The sequence below is a fragment of the Jaculus jaculus genome, chromosome 4, assembly GCF_020740685.1.
Source record: "Jaculus jaculus isolate mJacJac1 chromosome 4, mJacJac1.mat.Y.cur, whole genome shotgun sequence".
In the NCBI taxonomy this organism is placed as follows: domain Eukaryota; kingdom Metazoa; phylum Chordata; class Mammalia; order Rodentia; family Dipodidae; genus Jaculus; species Jaculus jaculus.
In genome coordinates, this window is record NC_059105.1 from 56,516,816 (window position 1) to 56,524,249 (window position 7,434).

A 7,434-nucleotide genomic window follows, 5' to 3' on the forward strand; every position below is an offset into this window, starting at 1 on the left:
AGGCTGGTGCTCAAAGATGAGTTGCAAGCAGCTTGGGAACTTTCCATTACAGTGTTTGAAATCTGTCTTCTTCTTCTTTTTTTAAAATTTAATTTATTAGTTTTCTTTTCAGCAAATACAGGCAGTTTGGTACCATTGTTCAGGTTCATCCATGATCTACCCCCTCCTAATGGACCCTCCTTGTTGATGTAAATGTGTTGTGCATTGTGGAGTTAGTCCACAATTATTGGTATGATAAATGTCTCTGCATATCATAACCCAACATGTGACTCTGACATTCTTTCCACCCCCTCTTCCACAAAATTTCCCTAAGCCATGTTGGGTTCATTTTTGGTCTGCTTCAGAGCTGAGGTGTTGGGGGCCTCTGAGGTTCTGGCTCTCTGATTTGGTAGGAGTTGATTTTTCTCTGTGTTGGTCTCCTTCCCCGTTGTGCTGGTATCCGGTTCATCAGGAAAAAAGCACCCTTGCTTGTTTTGCCAATTTTCTTTAGTTTCAGTTGGGCCCCTTTTGAGATATGTTGGGGCAGCTCTCTCCTTAGGATCTGCATCTATCTGAAAAAGAAAAGCAGATTCTCCAACGGAGAGTAAGTTAGCACCCGTAAAATTGAGATAACACTTACTTTTTTGATAGAGAGTTTAATAGGTATAGGCCCTCTTGTACCCCATGGTTAATGGTAGCTTGATATTGGAGAGTGGGCTTATGTTTGAATATGGTTCTGACTTGTTTCCCAGCTCCAGATATGGGTCTCATACCACTGAGGGGATCAGTTAAATCAAGAGCAGTTGGTTCCACACCATGGCTATGTGCCACTATTGCACTTGTGTGGGCATCACACCAGGTTATTTGTTGCTAATTAGGTTAGACCATGAGTTGCTTGGACAGATATTGGTCATTTTCCCCAGTCGCCCATGTAGCACCTTCTGGCACTAGACACGCTGACTGTCTGGGGACTGACTCCTGGCTTCCAGCCATGCCGTTCGATTTTACCTGTCAGCTGCATATGAAGTCTTCAGCAATACGGTCTTACCACTGACTTTTGGTGGGCCATCAAGTACTCTGACAAAAGTCTGTCATTGTTTTAGGAAACCTTGTAGGTTTCTCTGATCAAAAGCTCATTGTGGATGATAGCCCCATTCTGGTAGTGGGGGTTACAGGTCAGTGCCCACTAAAAAAATGAGGAAAAACATAACTAATATACAAGAGTTAGAGAGGAGGGGGGGGGGAGGTGGAGATGGAGGGAGGGAAGATGTAGAAGATTTAGGTTAGTCTTGATCCTACCCTCTCCAGTGTCTTGTGGTTCAGGTGTTTCCTGTAAGGGTCTAGTGAAGTTTCAGCTATTTGGTCTGCCTTTTAGGAAGTAGAATTTTATGGTACCATTGCCATTTGGGTCCTGATTAGTGTTTCCCACCCCTTCGATGCTCTCCCCTCCCTCCCAATTCATGTAGTGTCTAGTCCACGAGATGCTTGCTGGGTATGTAAGGTATCTTGGGTAGATTCAGGTTAGGTGTTGTAGATGAGTGAGACTATGTGTCGATTTTTTTTCTGTGATTGGGTAAGTTCACTGAGAATGATCTGTTCCAGGTTCAACCATTTTTCCTCAAATTTCTTTGTGTCATTTTTTCTTACTGCTGTATAGAATTCCATTGTGTAGGTATACCACATCTTAGTTATTTATTCTTCTAGTGATGGACATCTGGGTTGATTCAGCTTTTAGCTATTATGAATTGAGCCGCTACAAACATGGCTGAGCAAATCTCTCTGGCCTGTGGTTTGAAGGTTTTAGGGTAGATGCCCAGTAAGGGTATAACAGGGTATGTTGATATCTCTATAGTCAGCTTTTTCAGGAGTCTCCATATTGCTTTCTAAAGTGGTTGTACCGAAATCTGTCTTCTTTTTTTTTTTTTAAAATTTTTAATTTATTTATTTGAGAGCGACAGAGAAAGAAAGACAGATAGAAGGAGATAGAGAGAATGGGCGCACCAGGGCTTCCAGCCTCTGCAAACAAACTCCAGACGCGTGCGCCCCCTTGTGCATCTGGCTAACGTGGGACCTGGGGAACCGAGCCTCGAACTGGGGTCCTTAGGCTTCACAGGCAAGCGCTTAACCGCTAAGCCATCTCTCCAGCCCCGAAATCTGTCTTCTTTTTAATTACTCAAGTTTTCTTTATACCACTGATCATGCCATTTATCTCACAGGAAGCTGATACACCAATATAGTGGTGTCCCAAATGAAAACCTGGGAAGGAGATGGTACAGAGGGATCTATTGTTGCTTTCTTCCTGCCTAGCATCCCCTATCAATAACAAATAAGCTTAACCAGCCAGTGTCTTTTTAAGATGTTCTGGATGTCCTCCTGGACTGCGCCAAAGTAATTTTGAAGTCAAAAGTATGAAATTCAGGATAGATGCAAAAGTAAATTCTCTTGCAACCCAGAGCCCCTTGTTTGGTATGAGTTTTGATCCATATAAGAAGGAATATGATACAAAAATCTTGAGTTTCTAAAGGACGGGTGCATTCATGACCCCACAGTGAATATCCCCCAGTTAAGACTCTCATTGGAGTGGGGGCAGAGGAGAGGGAACATAAGAATATAACCTGGTGGGAATATGATCAATTTACAATATGCACATACAATAAAGTTCTTAATAAAAAAACATAAAACAAAACAAACTAAAAGTCCAAGCCTAGAACTTGATATTTGAAAGTCTGTCAGAATATTCAAGGTTCATAACTCTTGATTTAATAAGATAATGAGCAATGCACAATAATCATTCACTTGACCAAAATGACAAGAACTCAAAAAGTAATGTAAAAATTCCACACAGAGTGAAAAGACCTTGGATCTTTAACAAAGATTCATTTTTCCTGAAGAAAAGCTTGCTTATTTTTAAAAGCAGATGAATTTTTCAAGAGACACTTTTTTTTTTTAATTTTTATTAACATTTTCCATGATTATAAAATATATCCCATGGTAATTCCCTCCCTCCCCACCCCCACACTTTCCCGTTTGAAATTCCATTCTCCATCATATTACCTCCCCATTACAATCATTGTAATTACATTTATATAATATCAACTATTAAGTATCCTCCTCCCTTCCTTTCTCCACCCTTTATGAAGAGACACTTGTTTTAACATAGAGGGCCAAATTATAAATTTCTGAAATACATACTTTTCTACTAATGCTTCATTCCTAGAAAAGGTTTTAACCCCCTTTAATTTCAGCCAGTTTGAGCATTTTTGTAAGATTCATCTCATCAAATGTACAATCTTTTGATTCTTCAGCTATTTGTTGTATATTTTTCTTCTCTCCATTTAGGATAATTGATCACTATACTTTAGGCCCACCACTACATTTTCCTTAAAAATATGTCTTTCAGGGCTTCAGACAGCTCAGTCAGTAAGTGTTTGCCTTGCAAATATGAGGATCTGATTTTAATCCCCAGAAACCATATATGCACACACAAAAGGCCAGGTGTGCATGTACACACACATACAAACGCATGACACTGTGGTGTTCAATTATAATCTGAGCACTGGGGAGGTAGTGACAGGCAGATCCTTGGGACTAGCTGCTATTTAGTCAGTCTAACTTTTTTTGACAAGTTGAGAGATCCAGGCCAGTGAGATACCCTGTCTCCAAAAAACAAACCACAAAGGTGAATGTCTGATGTAGCCAAAGGACCAATACCCAAGGTTGTCTTCTGGCCTCTACATATATGTACATACACATGTACCTGCACTTATATGAGCCTATACATACTACATGTGAATATACACATAAAAAATCTTTAGTAATCTTAATTCCTAATGACCATTAGTAAATAAGTGACTATGAAATGTTCTATATGAGCATTTTTAGATGACCACATAGTTTGTAGTTCAGGACTATTACTCAAAGACACTGCTTTAGTGTATTAAGTTGAAGGCATTTGAGAGAATACAAAATGAAAGGCTACGTTTCCTTGCACTTAACAAAACTAATCCTCCAAGGAACTCAGATAAGTTCTCAATCCTCAGAAGACTGACTGACACCACAGACGACATTTCACCTAGATGGCACAAACCGTCTGCCGTTCTTGTAAGGCCCCATCAGTGTCCACTGTGCTGAGGACATTTTCTTCAGATTTGACCCTTCTACTTATTTTGCATCCAGGTTCCTTTGCACTTTTCTTGACTAGTTTGTGTGGTTATTGCCCTGAAGAATCACTAGCTGTGTTGCTCGCTACAATGAGACTTCACATATGAACACGTCATCTGCTGAGAAGCAGCAAAGCATGGGAAGCCTACTTAAGGCACATTGGTTAAAGCTTGTTACACAGACCTGAGCCTTTGTCTCTCTGTTGTAAATGCTTTCCATGCTGTAATGTTCTTTCTCCTCTGGGTGCAAAGTGGGAGGCACTGAAATATGAAGACTTTCTCCACATGTGTAGAATTTATGCTCTAAAGACAGACATCAAAATAAATTAAGAATAGGCAGCTCCTTAGCTTAGTCTGAGCTCTGTTAACCACAGTAGGGTTTAGGATGTGGCCAAGTGAAGAGTATGACAGAGAAAGCATCCTGCGAGCAGACTGAGTCCTCTCACTCTTCATAAGTTAAGGGTTTGACCAAGACGTCAGTTTCTGAAAGTAACCCTCTCCCCAGTTAACTCTTCTAATGGTATCTCTATGCTTGTTAAGAAAAAAAAAATTGCTACATTGTTCCTTTTCTTAATGTACACTACAAAAAGCAATTTTATCCAAATTAAAACTTCCCCCTGTGGTTACTGAAATTAATTATTTCTGACAAGTTTTACTGAGGTTTTTGACCTCAATGTTCATTAACATTTTCCATGATTATAAAAAATATCCCATGGCAATACCCTCCTTCCCCCACTTTCCCCTTTGAAATTCTATTCTCCATCATCTCCCCTCCCCATCTCAATCAGTCTCTCTTTTATTTTGATGTCATAATCTTTTCCTCCTCTTATGATGGTCTTGTGTAGGCAGTGTCAGGCACTATGAGGTCATGGATATCCAGGCCATTTTATGTCTGGAGGGAGCACATTGTAAGGAGTCCTACCCTTCCTTTAGCTCTTACATTCTTTCCGCCTCCTCTTCCGCATTAGACCCTGAGCCTTGGAAGGTGTGATTGAGATGTTACTCAGTACTCCAGTCACTTCTTTCCAGCACTATGATACCTTTTGTGTTGTCCCAAGGTCACTGCCATCTGAAAAGAGAAGATTCTCTACCCAAAGTGACAGTAGCGTTAATATAAAGATATAAATATTAAGAGAAGTGCTTACTGGGCAGTTTGATAAACATAGTGTATACATTTTTCCAGACAGCAGCAGATGTTATACCCCTAGGGCTCATGACTACCCCTGTTTTATGTTTTCAGTATCAGGGATGTATTCCCTACCATGTAGCAGGCCTCTAGTCCAATTAGAGGGCAGTTGATTTCCAACCATGACAGATGTGCCACTGTTGCACCTGTTGGCTAATTTGGCCTGGCTGGCCAATTATAAGGCTTGCAGTGTCCACTGTTGAGTATCTTCACTTGTGGTATCTCTTTCTCTCATTGAGCTACATGTAGAATGGCTTCTTCCAGCTTTCTGTCAGCTGGTCTACATGGAGGAGGTTATCAGCTCAGTCCCAGCAGGATTTCTCAGTGGCCTTGCAGCCTGAGTAGGTGGAGTCTTCAGCAATGGGGTCTTACAATCTATTCCTGGTGGGAAGCCAACGGCCTCAGTAATAGCCTATAATGTTTTGGGGGCATCTGGGACCTCCCTGGACAATAACTCACTGGAGGTATCCCATCCCTGGCTTGAAAATTTTCTAACAACGATCTATGGCTCCTGATTGTTCCATTGTCTGAAACTGGAGGATTTCATATGATTTATTTGCATCCTCTTAGATTTTGATTAGCCCTCCCTCCACCTTTCCTTTACTCAATCTCTTCCCCTGACCTCACTTTAGGTCTTTTCACCCCCGTTAATCTATTCTTCTACTTACATATAGACAATACCAACCTATTAAGTACCATCCTCCCTTCCTTTCTCTTCCCTTTATATCTCCTTTTTAACCACTGGCCTCTGCTACTGAGTTTTTTCCTTCTCACACAGAAACACAATCATCTGTAGCTAGGATCCACATATGAGGGAGAACATGCGGTGCTTGGATTTCTGATCCTGGATTACCACACTTAGTATAATCCTTTCCAGATCCATCCATTTTCCTGAAAATTCCATAACTTCATTTTTCTTTACCGCTGAGTAGAACTCCATTTTATAAATGTGCCACATCTTCATTATCCACTCATCAGTTGAGGGACATCTAGGCAGGTTCCATTTCCCAGCTATTATGAATTGAGTGGCTATAAACATGATTGAGCATGTACTTCTAAGGAAATGAGATGAGTCCTTAGGATATATGCCTAGGAGTGCTATAGATGGGTCATATGGTAGATCAACTTTTAGCTGTCTTGGGAACCTCCACACTGATTTCCACATGGCTGGACCAGATTGCATTCCCACCAACAGTGTAGAAGGGTTCCTCTTTTTCCACATCCCCACTAGCATTTATGATTATTTGTTTTCATGATGGTAGCCAATCTGACAGGAGTTACATGGAATCTCAATGTAGTTTTCATCTGCATTTCCCTGATGACTAGGGATGTAGAACATTTTTTAGATGCTTATATGCCATCCGTATTTCTTCTTTTGAGAACTCTCTATTTAGCTCCATAGCCCATTTTTTAATTGGCTTATTTGACTTCTTATTATTTAACTTTTTGAGTTCTTCATATATCCTAGATATTAATCCTCTGTCAGATATATAGCTGGCAAAGATTTTTTTCCAATTCTGTAGGTTGCCTCTTTACTTTATTCAGTGTCCTTTGCAGTACAAAATCTTTGTAATTTCAAGAGGTACCAGTAGTTAATTTGTTGTTTTATTGCCTGAGCAATTGGGGTTGTATTCAGAAAGTCTTTGCCAAGATCAATATGTTGAAGGGTTTCCCCTACTTTTTCCTCTAGTACTTTCAGAGTTTCAGGTCTGATGTTAAGGTCTTTAGTCCATTTGGATTTAATTCTTGTGCATGGAGAGAGAGAAGAATCTATTTTCATCCTTCTACAGATACATATCCAGTTTTCCCAGCACCATTTGCTGAAGAGGCTGTCTTTTCTGCAATGAGTATTTTTGGCATTTTTATCAAATATCAGGTGGCTCTAGCTACCTGGACTTATATCTGAGTCCTCTATTCTGTTCCATTGATCTACATATCTGCATTTGTGCCAGTACCATGCTGTTTTTGTTACTATGGCTCTGTAGTGTAGGTTAAAATCAGGTATGGTGATACCTCTCAACTTATTTTTGTTGCTCGGTATTATTTTAGATATTTGAGGATTTTTTTGATTCCAAATCAATTTTTGGATTGTTTTTTCTATTTCTATAA

General features: G+C 40.1%; 1 pseudogene; it reads left to right on the forward strand.

Annotated features, from left to right (window-relative positions):
• The first annotated feature begins 2,358 nt into the window (after positions 1-2,358).
• LOC123460536 lies at positions 2,359-2,478 on the forward strand (annotated as a pseudogene).
• The last annotated feature ends 4,956 nt before the right edge of the window (positions 2,479-7,434 follow it).